Here is a 14,579-nt window from a genome sequence, read left to right on the forward strand (position 1 = left end):
TCAACAAGTGTCTCTAAGGGCCCTAAAGCAGGTAGGGGGCGCCCATGCTGCTACATTAATGCAACTAAGTCGTTTTGGAGTGAAAAGGCAAGCATGGAGCAAAAAGAAACGATCAGATAGCCCCTCGCGTGACGCGACGGACCCCCCCTTGGGCCTCGCGTCGCGCGACCCCCTTCTGCAGCAGATCTTCAACTTTCTGATTTTTGCGATTTGGTCCTTGGCTCTTCGAACACTGATTGGCCATCAGTTTCTTGCATATGGAGCCTTAAAAATTTACGTTTAGGGGCTTCAAGACCTATACCCATTTCGTTAAGTCCACGGTTAACTTATTGCTACCCGAAAAGTCCTTAACTTTCAACGTTGATGTTTTAGTCCCTCGCATACGAATTTGATCACAACTTGCTCATACGATAACGAAATTTTATGAAATTTTCGTCGAGTATTCTAGTGAGCATAATTAACCGTTACAAAGCTTCGGGTTTGTCAAAAGGTCACTCAGAGGTATAACTTAAACATGTTGACACATTTGACCCCTGTAGTTTGTAATTCCTCACTTTCTTCCACATTTCGTTCCGTACGATCCATGATTCATTCGTTTGAAGGTTCTAGCATCTTTTAGGGTTATTGTACAGTATATTTACCCCTTGTTGACATTTTTAACCCTCGAATTTACATACTTTCAAGGCTTGTCAACTTTAGTCCTTTATTTAGTATTTGATACCACGTGTAAACCTAAGATACGTGTCGATACATTATTGGACACAAAATTTCGAGGTGTTACATCCTCACCCCCTTAAAATAAATCTCGACCTGAGATTTACTGAAATAAATAAGGGTATTTTTCTTTCATCGTCGATTCAACCTCCTACGTGAATTCGGGACCTCTACGGGCATCCCATTTGACCTTAACAATAGGTACATGCTTCCTCCGAAGCTTCTTTACATGTCGATCTTTAATCGACAAAGGTTTTTCCACAAATTTTAAGCTCTCATCTATATGCACATCTGTATGGGTATTACCAGTGATTCGTCAGCGAAGCACTTTTTCAGATTGCAGATGTGGAACATATTGTGAATTCCATTGAGCTCCTCCGGTAAGTTTAACTTGTAGGCAACTGACCCGACACGTTCGATAACCTCGAAAAGTCCTATGTATCTCGGGCTTAGTTTGCCTTTCTTACCGAAACGCATCACCCCCTTCCAGGGTGATACTTTAAGCAACACTTTTTCACCCACCTCGAAGTGAAAATCTTTACGCTTTGGATCTGCGTAGCTTTTCTGCCTATCTCGGGCAGCCTTGAGACGGTCTCGAATCTGGACAATCTTGTCCGTTGTTTAGAAGACTATCTCTGGTCCTGATAATTGGACATCTCCAACTTCCGCCCAACAAACAGGCGATCTACACTTTCTACCGTATAATGCCTCGAAGGGCGCAGCCTTAATGCTGGTATGGTAGCTATTGTTGTAGGAGAATTCGATTAATGGTAGGTTCTTATCCCAACTACCACCCAAATCGATCGCACATGCACGTAGCATGTCTTCTAACGTCTAAATAGTACGCTCACTCTGACCGTCTGTCTGAGGATGGTAAGCCGTACTAAAATTCAAACGTGTGCCCAAAGATTGCTGGAAACTTTTCCAGAAATGAGACGTGTATCTAGTATCTCGGTCAGAGATAATAGACACAGGTATGCCATGTAAGGCTACAATCTTATCAACGTATAACTGGGCTAACATGTCAGAGCTATAAGTCTCCTTGATGGGTAAGAAATGTGCTGACTTGGTCAGTCTATCAACTATAACCCATATTGTATCATTTCCTTTCCTCGTCTTGGGTAACTTGGTAATAAAATCCATAGTTACACATTCCCACTTCCATTCGGGAAGTTCAGGCTGTTGTAGCAAGCCTGACGGCTTTTGGTGCTCAGCTTTGACTTGCGCACAAGTCAAGCATTTGGCTACATAAGCGGCTACAGACTTTTTCAAGCCTATCCACCAATAATTTGCCTTTAGATCCTGGTACATCTTATCAGCTCCAGGATGAACAGAATATTTGGAACTATGGGCTTCCTGGAGGATAACATCTCGTAGTCCTCCATAAATTGGAACCCATATTCGTCCATTTAATCGTAAAATTCCGTCCTTGCTAATTGTTAACTGCTCCTCAGTTACTCCTAGCTTTTCTTCAGGATAGTTAGCTTCCAACACAGCTTCCCTCTGTGCAGCTAACAACCTTTCAATCAAATTATTCTTCACTTCAATGCTCTTGGCATTGATTCGGATGGGTTTCACCCTTTCCTTTCGACTTAAGGCATCAGCGACTACATTCGCCTTGCCGGGATGATATCTGATTTCACAATCATAATCATTTAAAGTCTCCATCCAATGGCGCTGCCTCATGTTTAATTCCTTCTGATTAAACAGATGTTGAAGGCTCTTATGATCTGAATAGATCACAAACTTGATACCATACAGGTAATGCCTCCATAGTTTTAGTGCGAACACAACGGCACCCAACTCCAAGTCATGGGTGGTGTAATTCTTTTCATGCACCTTTAACTGTCTTGAAGCATAGGCAATAACCTTGCCTTTCTGCATAAGTACGCATCCCATGCCAGTGTGTGATGCGTCGCAGTAAACTACGAACTCTTCGGTACCTTCAGGAAATGTCAGCATAGGAGCGTTGCTCAACTTTTGCTTCAGAATATCAAAGGACTCTTGCTGCTTAGGGCCCCAAATGAACTTTATCTTCTTCTTGGTTAGGGAAGTTAAGGGCGCAGCAATCCTTGAAAAATTTTCAATGAAACGCCTGTAATATCCTGCTAACCCCAGGAAACTACGAATCTCTGTCGGCGTCTTCGGTTCTTGCCAATTCATGACAGCCTCCACTTTAGCGGGATCCACTTGGATACCACGCTCGCTGACAACATGTCCTAGGAATTGGACTTCTCGAAGCCAGAATTCGCACTTAGAGAATTTGGCATAGAGTTTCTCATGATGCAGGAGTTTGAGAATACAGCGAAGGTGTTTCTCATGGTCAGCTCGGTTCTTAGAGTAGATAAGAATATCGTCGATGAAAACGATGACGAATTTGTCTAAGTACGGCTTGCAAACGCGATTCATGAGATCCATGAACGCAGCCGGTGCATTAGTGAGCCCAAAAGGCATCACTAGGAACTCATAGTGACCATAACGAGTCCTAAATGCGGTTTTATGTACGTCTTCATCTCTGACTTTCAGTTGATGGTAGCCTGACCTCAAGTCAATCTTCGAGAAATAACTCGCCCCTTGTAACTGATCGAACAAATCGTCGATCCTCGGCAAAGGGTACCTATTCTTTATCGTGACCTTATTAAGCTCGCGATAATCGATGCACAGACGCATTGATCCGTCCTTCTTCTTGAAAAACAGGACTGGTGCTCCCCAAGGAGACGAACTAGGTTTGATGAAACCTTTAGCTAGCAGTTCATCTAGTTGGGTCCTCAACTCCTTCATTTCGGTTGGTGCTAACCTGTAAGGTGCTCTAGCAACAGGTGCTGCTCCAGGGATGATATCAATCCTGAATTCCACTTGCCTATCTGGTGGCAAACCAGGTAGATCTTCAGGGAAAACTTCTGGGTATTCCGAAATGACGGGAATGTCTTCTATCTTCGGTTTAGGCTCATCAAAAATCACCTGTGCCATGTAGATGACACAACCCTTCTTTAAACATTTTGAAGCCTTGAGCATAGTCACTTGCTCAGGCAATCCATACTGGGTATCTCCCCGAATGGTAAGCGATTCACCAGACGGAGTCTTTATCACCACTTGCTTTCTGTTGCAGACGATTTGGGCCTGGTTGTGAGATAACCAGTCCATACCCAGCACTATGTCAAAACCGACCAATTTAAAGGGAAGTAGAGATAGAGGAAAAGAGTGGTTCCTAATGGATATCACACATCCATCTAATACAGTAGAGACGGTTTCTATGGTGCCATCTGCTAACTCTACCTCATAGTTTATACTCAAGGTTTTGATAGGCATATTCAGCAATTTGCAAAATTTATGGTCTACGAAATACTTATCAGCGCCTGAATCAAAAAGTACTCTTGCAAAGATATCATTTACGAGGAAAGTACCTGTGATCACGTTATCGTCTAGCACTGCTTCTTTCGCATCCATCCTGAAGACTCTCGCATTGGTCTTCTTGGCCTCTTCAGGCTTCTTGGCGTTTTTAGGGCAGTTGGTTCTAATGTGCCCCTTCTCATTGCAACTGTAGCAAGTTGCATCCTTTATATTTTTGCAATCCAAGGTCTTGTGGTCCTTGGACTTGCATATCCCGCAAGCAAATGACTTTGGCTGAGTCTGCGAGTTTGATTCGAGTCTGCACTTTCCAAAGTGATGTCTCTTGCAATTCTTGCACTTGGGCTTCTCACCAGACTGTTGCCCATCCTTCCTTGACTCAGACCCTCTCTTGTTGTCACCGTTTCCACGGTGCTTCTTGCCCGACCTTCGTGAAGTATCATCTTCACGCTTTCTCTTCTCAGCCTCTTTGTTCCTCAGCGATCTTTGTCGGACCGCATCCAGAGTGAGGGACAAAGATATGTCGGCTACAGATCTAAAGGTCGCTGGCCGAGAGGCCTTTACACTTGCCTTTATCTCGGGGGCTAACCCACCGATAAAACGAGCTATTCTCTTTGGCTCCGGGGTTACCAGTGTAAGACCCAGTTTAAACATCTGATTTAATAACATAAAACCTTGCCTTTCATACCAAAATTTGGAGTTTACAAAGAAAATCACAAGATTTGAAAACCATAATTAACATAATATTCACGATAGTATTCCCAAAACCATATTCACAATGGAACCTACAACTGTTATATAGTTTTAAAACAAAAGATCAAGTGCGGAAGCGTTCGCTTGAGTGTTCGGTTCAAATACAAATGCTTGATCATCACCCTTCTACGAGAAAACCTGAAAAACTGAACATTTTTAGACCAATGTTAGTATTATGGTCTTGGGACGATAATATAATCAAAACGGTGTTTGAAAACTAATTAACGCAACCAAGAAAATGAAAATCAGCTTTTAGAACTGGGGGCTACCGTAACTTACCTGGAAATGTTATTTTCTGCCGTAAGGCAGAAGAATCCCACCGTAGCAATTCATATGCTACCGTAAGTTACGGTATCACCGTAACTTACGGTAGACTCTGCACATGTTTTCTTGCTTTGCGATTTTAGTCATTCTAGTTCCGTTTTGCAGGGAATCAACCTTGGACATGTTTATCACCTACCCAAGGTTAATTACCCATGTTCGGAGTTATTACTCGCTATCATATTTCGCTTTCCCATGAGGGATCGCTTACGTAATCATCTTCATGTTTGAATCCAAGACTTCGTGTTTGTCAACTAAACCACTTGACATATTTACCATTTCATGACCTTAACTCCTCTACTAGGAGTTAAACTTCGCAACAAAATTTAGCGTGTTCAACATACGGCTTACACAACAATCATAACCATACCTTATGTAATGTTGTTAAACTTCATGTTTACTACAAAATCTGTTTTGACCCGTTTTGTACTGAATTAAGCACCTTACGGACATTCGAACCCCATGTTTATCACTTGCTTAAGGCTATAATCGAATTCATGACATAAAGGTAACTCTCGATTATCATGTATGAATAATGTCATGAGACTAACCATAAACATGATGTAATGAAACGATAAATTTCATACCTTTAGAGCACGCCTTTTCCCCGTGAATTCCCTCCGGCTTGTCCGCTTGATGATCCGGACTCTTTGCCTAGAAAATTCAGTTTTTAACTTGTTTAGAATTCTTTTCATGACCATAATCACATCATTTATGAGACATGATCAAAATCTGCGTTTCCATCGAATTTAGCATAAAAACCCTCACTTAGGCATTTCAACAAACACCTAATGGGTCAGATTTTCTACAATCATTACCAAGTTCATGACTTGCAATTTAACATCCAATTTCACTCTAAATTAGTAAATTTTACATACATCTTGACATCAATATTTCTAGATTTACTTTATCAATTCAGATTTTGGTAGATTAAGAGTCATAATTCTAGTATTCGCCAAGTTTCCTTCAAGTTCATTTGTCTCCTACATGAAAACCCCAAACCTTATAATCATGATGCAAGGTTTTGACAAGGAATCACCTAGGGTTTAACTCTAGACATCATGTTACTTCAAGATTCATACATGCATAACATATCTAGGCTAAATTTCAGTTTCTCCTTTCTAACCTAAGATTCAAGATGGAACAAAATCCCAAAATTTTACATACCTTTATGATCCTTACTACAAGGGGATCACTAATTTGTATTCAAGACTTGATTTAGGGCAGATTTGAAGCTCCAATTTAGTGATTTGATGTGGAACTAGGGTTGAAGACACTCCCTTGGTCGCCCCCTGTTCTTTGTTCGACCAGACCCCCAAATTTTGGGGTGTTTGGTTTGTTTTGTTGCTATTAGTAACCCATGTTTCAATTTTGACAAGTTTAGACCCTCAATTTTGTTTTATTCTTAAGTTTATGTGTTTTAACCCCATTGTGAATTAATTCAAGACTTGAATTTAACTAGGTTAAGTTCCTAGTTTGTAAATTCTTATTTATTAACTCTTTGAATTTTCTAATATAAGGATTTATATTTTCGGGGTGTTACAAGTCCACCCCCCTTAAAAAGGGTTTCGTCCCCGAAACCGAATTACGTACCAAATAATGTAGGGTGGAGACGTCGCATCTCCTCTTCGGACTCCCACGTAGTGTCTGACCCTTTTCTGTGCTCCCATTTGACCTTGACTTGATTTATCACCTTGTTCCTCAAACTTTTCTCTTTACGATCTAAAATCGCAATCGGTTTTACTGCATAGTTGAGGCTGTTATCCACCTCGATATCATCGTAGTGGATATGAGCGGTTTCGTCGGCCAAACATTTTCGGAGATGTGACACGTGGAATGTGTCATGAATCCCACTCAACTCTTCGGGTAATTCAAGACGATATGCTACTTTACCAACCCGTTCAGTGATTTTAAATGGCCCAATAAATCTTGGGCTTAGTTTTCCCCTTTTTCTGAATCTAATAATACCCTTCCATGGGGAAACTTTTAGCATAACCATGTCGCCAACCTGAAATTCAATTGGCCTATTTCTTTTATCCGCATATGCCTTTTGCCGGTCTTGAGCCGCTTTTAAGTGTGCCCGAACTATGTCGATTTTCTCATTCGTAGTTCGGATTATATCGGTAGGTGCTAGCCCTCGTGGACCCACTTCTCCCCAACATACCGGAGTTCGACATTTTCTGCCATATAACAGTTCATACGGGGCCATCTTAATACTCGCGTGATAGCTATTGTTATATGCAAATTCGACCAAGGGTAGATAGACATCCCAACTACCTCCGAAGTCAATAACGCAAGCCCGTAGCATGTCTCCCAACGTTTGTATTGTTCTTTCACTCTGCCCATCCGTTTGTGGATGGTAAGCAGTGCTAAGGAACAATTTAGTTCCCATTTGTTCTTGGAATTCACCCCAAAATTTTGAAGTAAACCGAGTATCTCTGTCTGACACAGTGGATATCGGTACCCCATGCCGTGCTATGATTTCATTGGTGTACACTTCCGACATCTTCTCAGATGTATAGGTCTCACGAATTGGTAAGAAGTGAGCGATTTTCATCAATCTATCTACAACTACCCATAGAGCATCAAACCCGCGGTTAGTTTTGGGTAATTTGGTCAACAAATCCATGGTGATTTGTTCCCATTTCCAAACGGGGATTTCCAACGGTTGGAGTTTGTCGTATGGCTTTTGGTGTTCCGCCTTGACTTGTAGACATGTCAAACACTTTTCCACATATCTCGCGGTGTCTCGTTTCATTCCGGGCCACCAATAGTTTTGTTTCAAGTCATTATACATCTTGGTCGCTCCCGGATGAATGGAATAACGGGATTTGTGTGCTTCATCAAGTAGAAGCTTTTTAACCCCACATGTGTTAGGGACCCAGATTCTATTGAAACGAGTCTTCAGGCCGTGACTGCCTATCTCAAGGTCTTTAACTTGGCCGATAATTCTTTCCTTTTTCCAATTTTCCGTCTTTATAGCTTCATCCTGTGCTTCTCGAATTCGTTCTAGTAAGCTCGAAGTCACAATGAGTTGCATTGATCGTACCCGTATCGGGGTATAATCTGCTTTGCGACTCAGTGCATCAGCCACTACATTGGCCTTCCCAGGGTGGTAATGTATTTCACAATCGAAATCTTTGACCGTTTCCAACCACCGCCTTTGTCTCATGTTTAATTCCTTCTGATCGAAGAAATATTTCAAGCTTTTATGGTCGGTAAAGATTGTAAATTTTACCCCGTACAAGTAATGCCTCCATATCTTTAAGGCAAACACCACCGCCGCCAATTCCAAGTCGTGAACCGGGTATTTCTTTTCATGAACCTTCAATTGCCTCGAGGCATACGCGATGACCTTACCTCGTTGCATCAAAACACACCCGAGCCCCAAATGAGAGGCATCCGAGTAAACCACCATGTCGTCAGTCCCTTCCTGTAATGTTAACACCGGAGCGTGGGTCAACCTTTCTTTGAGCGTTTGGAAGGCTTCCTCTTGCTTAACGCCCCATACAAACTTTTCCTCCTTGCGAGTCAATTTGGTCAATGGCAAGGCAATTTTGGAGAAATTCTGTATGAATCTCCGATAATATCCCGCAAGCCCTAAAAAGCTTCGGATTTCCGAGGGGTTTCTTGGAGGGTTCCATTTTGACACCGCTTCTACCTTGGACGGATCCACTAGTACTCCATCGGTACTAATGATATGTCCAAGAAATTGCACCTCTCTTAGCCAGAAAGCACACTTAGAGAATTTTGCATATAACTTTTCTCGTCTGAGTGTCTCCAATATTTCTTGCAGATGACACACGTGCTCAGCTTCATTCTTCGAGTATACTAATATGTCATCGATGAATACAATTACTGATTTATCTAGCATAGGTTTGCAAACCCGGTTCATGAGGTCCATGAAAGCCGCGGATGCATTGGTCAACCCGAAGGGCATTACAAGGAATTCATAATGCCCGTACCATGTACGAAAGGCCGTCTTCGGTACGTCTTCCACCTTGACTTTCAATTGGTGATAACCAGATTGGAGATCAATTTTGGAGAACCAACTTGCTCCTTGTAGTTGGTCAAACAAATCATCAATTCTTGGGAGTGGGTATCGATTCTTCACCGTGAGTTTGTTTAACTCTCGGTAATCGATACACATGCGCATACTGCCATCTTTCTTTTTCACGAATAGGACTGGTGCGCCCCACGGAGACACACTCGGTCGGATAAACCCCTTGTCAAGAAATTCCTGAATTTGAGACATCAATTCTTGTAACTCCGATGGCGCAAGTCGATATGGCGCCTTGGCCACGGGTTTTGCGCCCGGAATCAACTCGATCCCGAACTCTACTTCCCGTTCTAGTGGTATCCCTGGTAGTTCTTCCGGGAACACATCTTCATAATCCCGCACCACCGGTACATCCCCAATTTTGAGGGGCTCTTTTTCCGTTTCGCTTGCGTATACCATAAAAGCCTTGCATCCATGTTTCATGAGTTTATGGGCTTCTAGCATTGTGCATATCACCGGGTTACCTCCTTTTTCACCATATATCGTAACTTGTTTTCCGCTAGGAGACGTTAGTTTTATTTCCTTTCGGAAACAAACCACTTTCGCGTGGTAACGGGATAACCAATCCATTCCCACTATCACTTGGAATTCTCCCATCGACATCGGAATCAAGTCTATTGCGTATTCCTCGTCATCAATGTTCATTTTACAGTTTTCACATACATCGCAAACAATAAAGCTTTTGTTATTACCTATCTCTACTTCTAAAGGCATAGGTAATTTTGTTAGAACAAATGAAGGGTGCCGAATAAACCCATACGAAACGAAGGATTTATTCGCACCAGTATCAAATAATACACGTGCGGGAATTGAGTTTACAGTGAATATACCTGAGACCACGTCAGGTTCGACCTTTGCTTCAGCAGCGGTCAATTGGAAAGATCTTGCTTTTGCTTTCGAGGCTTCACCTTTCGAGTCTTGCCCTTCTTTCTTTCCAACCAGTTCCGGGCATTCCGATCTTTTGTGACCCGTTCAGTAACAGTTGTAACAAACAGTCACTTTCTCCGGGCATGATATAGCCATGTGTCCCGTTTTTCGACATATGGGACAAGGCTTATCTTTGAAGCGACATTCACCCTTATGATTCTTCCCACAAATTTTGCAACTTGGTGTACTACCTTTTGCGTCTGATTTCTTCGCTGTTTCATTCGTTCTTGCTTTCTTGGTAGGGCTTGGATTCACATCTTGTGCCCTTCGTTCACCCCGTTCTATACTCTTTTTCAGTTCGATCTCCCTTTCCCGAGCAGCATTGACAATCTCGGTAAGGGTCTCGTACTTTGAAGGGGTTATGAACTCTCTATACTCTGCGCTTAGCATGTTATGGTAGTATTAGACCTTTTGCTCTTCATTCGTTATCAAGTCATCGCAGAACTTCATCTTGTCCATAAACATCCCCGTGATCTTGTCTATGGATTCACCTTTGTGTCTGAGTTGCATGAACTCTTCCTTGATCTTGTTTATGACCGCCTTGGGACTATGGTGTTTAAGAAACGGCGTCTTAAACTCCTCCCATGTCATGGTCTTAGCCGCTTCACTTCCAATCTCCTTCTTTTTGTTATCCCACCAGTCTTGCGCTTGACCTCTTAATTGACCCGTACCATAGGCTACGTAGTCATTTTCATCACAATGAGTTCTCTCGAATACTCCTTTGATATCGCTTAGCCATCGTTGGCACACAATTGGATCAACCTCCCCATTATATATGGGTGGTTTACAAGCCATGAATTCCTTGTATGAACAAGGCTTTCGTCCTCCAGATTTTTCCTTTGCTAGATTCGAATTATCCTCTAGCTTCTTGATTCTCTCGTCTACTATTGATAAAACTGTGTTTTGAATTTTATCAATGAAGTTCGACAAACTGTTTTCGATCGCCTTTCCAACCTCTTCGGCAATCACTATCCTCATTTGTTCGGTGACTCTTGGCACCGCATCATCACCTCCGTCCGCCATCTTTAATACTGAAATGTTTACATATATTGTTAAACATTCCATTTGTAACACATGTTTTACTTGTTTTGATTTAATCAAGTTCATGACTTGACTCAATCATTCTTGTTTCATGCCTTTCTTGTGTTTGAGTGTGTTTACACACTCTTGATTCTATCGTCTTTGTTTCATGCTTTTCTTGTGTTTGAGTGTGTTTACACACTCTTTTCCATGCATATTTGTTCGTGATTTATTTCTATTTTATCAAAATTTACTTACACAATAATTCTTACCGGGTACTTGATCAAGCTTGAACCGAACACTTATTGACAACCTTGAGCTCTGATTACCAACTTGTAAGACCCAGTTTAAACATCTGATTTAATAACATAAAACCTTGCCTTTCATACCAAAATTTGGAGTTTACAAAGAAAATCACAAGATTTGAAAACCATAATTAACATAATATTCACGATAGTATTCCCAAAACCATATTCACAATGGAACCTACAACTGTTATATAGTTTTAAAACAAAAGATCAAGTGCGGAAGCGTTCGCTTGAGTGTTCGGTTCAAATACAAATGCTTGATCATCACCCTTCTACGAGAAAACCTGAAAAACTGAACATTTTTAGACCAATGTTAGTATTATGGTCTTGGGACGATAATATAATCAAAACGGTGTTTGAAAACCAATTAACGCAACCAAGAAAATGAAAATCAGCGTTTAGAACTGGGGGCTACCGTAACTTACGGTAGCCACCGTAAGTTACGGTGGCACCTTGAAATTTTATTTTCTGCCGTAAGGCAGAAGAATCCCACCGTAGCAATTCATATGCTACCGTAAGTTACGGTATCACCGTAACTTACGGTAGACTCTGCACATGTTTTCTTGCTTTGCGATTTTAGTCATTCTAGTTCCGTTTTGCAGGGAATCAACCTTGGACATGTTTATCACCTACCCAAGGTTAATTACCCATGTTCGGAGTTATTACTCGCTATCATATTTCGCTTTCCCATGAGGGATCGCTTACGTAATCATCTTCATGTTTGAATCCAAGACTTCGTGTTTGTCAACTAAACCACTTGACATATTTACCATTTCATGACCTTAACTCCTGTACTAGGAGTTAAACTTCGCAACAAAATTTAGCGTGTTCAACATACAGCTTACACAACAATCATAACCATACCTTATGTAATGTTGTTAAACTTCATGTTTACTACAAAACCTGTTTTGACCCGTTTGGTACTGAATTAAGTACCTTACGTACATTCGAACCCCATGTTTATCACTTGCTTAAGGCTATAATCGAATTCATGACATAAAGGTAACTCTCGATTATCATGTATGAATAATGTCATGAGACTAACCATAAACATAATGTAATGAAACGATAAATTTCATACCTTTAGAGCACGCCTTTTCCCCGTGAATTCCCTTCGGCTTGTCCGCTTGATGATCCGGACTCTTTGCCTAGAAAATTCAGTTTTTAACTTGTTTAGAATTCTTTTCATGACCATAATCACATCATTTACGAGATATGATCAAAATCTGCGTTTCCATCGAATTTAGCATAAAAACCCTCACTTAGGCATTTCAACAAATACCTAATGGGTCAGATTTTCTACAATCATTACCAAGTTCATGACTTGCAATTTAACATCCAATTTCACTCTAAATTAGTAAATTTTACATACATCTTGACATCAATATTTCTGGATTTACTTTATCAATTCAGATTTTGCTAGATTAAGAGTCATAATTCTAGTATTCGCCAAGTTTCCTTCAAGTTCATTTGTCTCCTACATGAAAACCCCAAACCTTATAATCATGATGCAAGGTTTTGACAAGGAATCACCTAGGGTTTAACTCTAGACATCATGTTACTTCAAGATTCATACATGCATAACATATCTAGGCTAAATTTCAGTTTCTCCTTTCTAACCTAAGATTCAAGATGGAACAAAATCCCAAAATTTTACATACCTTTATGATCCTTACTACAAGGGGATCACTAATTTGTATTCAAGACTTGATTTAGGGCAGATTTGAAGCTCCAATTTAGTGATTTGATGTGGAACTAGGGTTGAAGACACTCCCTTGGTCGCCCCCTGTTCTTTGTTCGACCAGACCCCCAAATTTTGGGGTGTTTGGTTTGGTTTTGTTACTATTAGTAACCCATGTTTCAATTTTGACAAGTTTAGACCCTCAATTTTGTTTTATTCTTAAGTTTATGTGTTTTAACCCCATTGTGAATTAATTCAAGACTTGAATTTAACTAGGTTAAGTTCCTAGTTTGTAAATTCTTGTTTATTAACTCTTTGTATTTTCTAATATAAGGATTTATATTTTCGGGGTGTTACAACCAGATACGGAACCAACCGGGACATTGTGTTGAAGCTCGTGAGGTAAGCTTGACAGTCAAGGTTCGTCATAACCAACGATAGAAAATCAGTCTCTATCTTTTCAACCTCATGTTAAGGGCAATAATTTTCCTTGATGAGAGAAATGAATTCCTCCCATGTCATGCCGTACAAAACAGCCTTTCCCGAGGCCTGAACCAACGACCTCCACCAAGCCAGGGCCTCGCCCTTGAATGATTATGAAACAAACTTTACCACATCTTTCTCTGCGCAACCACTGATGTCCACCACGGTGTCCATCTCGTCAAACCACGTCATACAATCTACCGCGCCCTTCTCCCCAGTGAAGTCTCGGGGTTTGCAAGATACGAAATACTTGTAGGTGCAGCCCCTGGCGCGAGATGCATCGGTATACATTTTTTCTGGACGGACACTGTTTTCATTTGACGAGTGGTTATCATCGTCCTTTTTAGGCTTAGACGGGGGTTTGCTGTGAGATTTTGAGTGGGTTTTCGGCTTTGAGTGTGGTTTAGATATGGTTCTGCTCCGGGATTCACTGTACTCTTCGTACTGTCGATCCAGGGCTGCCTTAACAGCACCGTCGACAAGAGCTTTCAATTCTGCGCCCGTCAAATGAACCTGGGCGTTATCATATTCGTCTTCTTTCGAGTGACTATTCTCCTCATTTGGATCAGCCATTGTAACTTGAATCTGCTACAGAAGATAACGAAAAAGTTTTATTTAGGAGTTTATTATGGAATTGTCTTTTATGGCAATTCATTAACCATGGTAAACAGAGACCATATCTGGTTAATTTGTTACTCACATTTATTTAGGATCTGAATATACTTATCCTAATTACAAACAATATTTTTAGTGGCATAAAAGCCTAGTCACGAGGACGTTTTTATAATATTAGCCGGGATTATAGAGAATCAAAGCATGAAGGTTTGAACCGTAGTCCTTTTACCTTTTCTGACAGGGAGTCATAGACTACAACTGTCTTTTGTCTTATATGACAATAAATATGGCCCGTAGGCATTACATCACTAATGGATGTTTAATAAGTTTGGCCCGTAGGCACTACATC

This window comes from Helianthus annuus, chromosome 12 (assembly GCF_002127325.2).
Source record: "Helianthus annuus cultivar XRQ/B chromosome 12, HanXRQr2.0-SUNRISE, whole genome shotgun sequence".
Classification (NCBI taxonomy): Eukaryota; Viridiplantae; Streptophyta; class Magnoliopsida; order Asterales; family Asteraceae; genus Helianthus; species Helianthus annuus.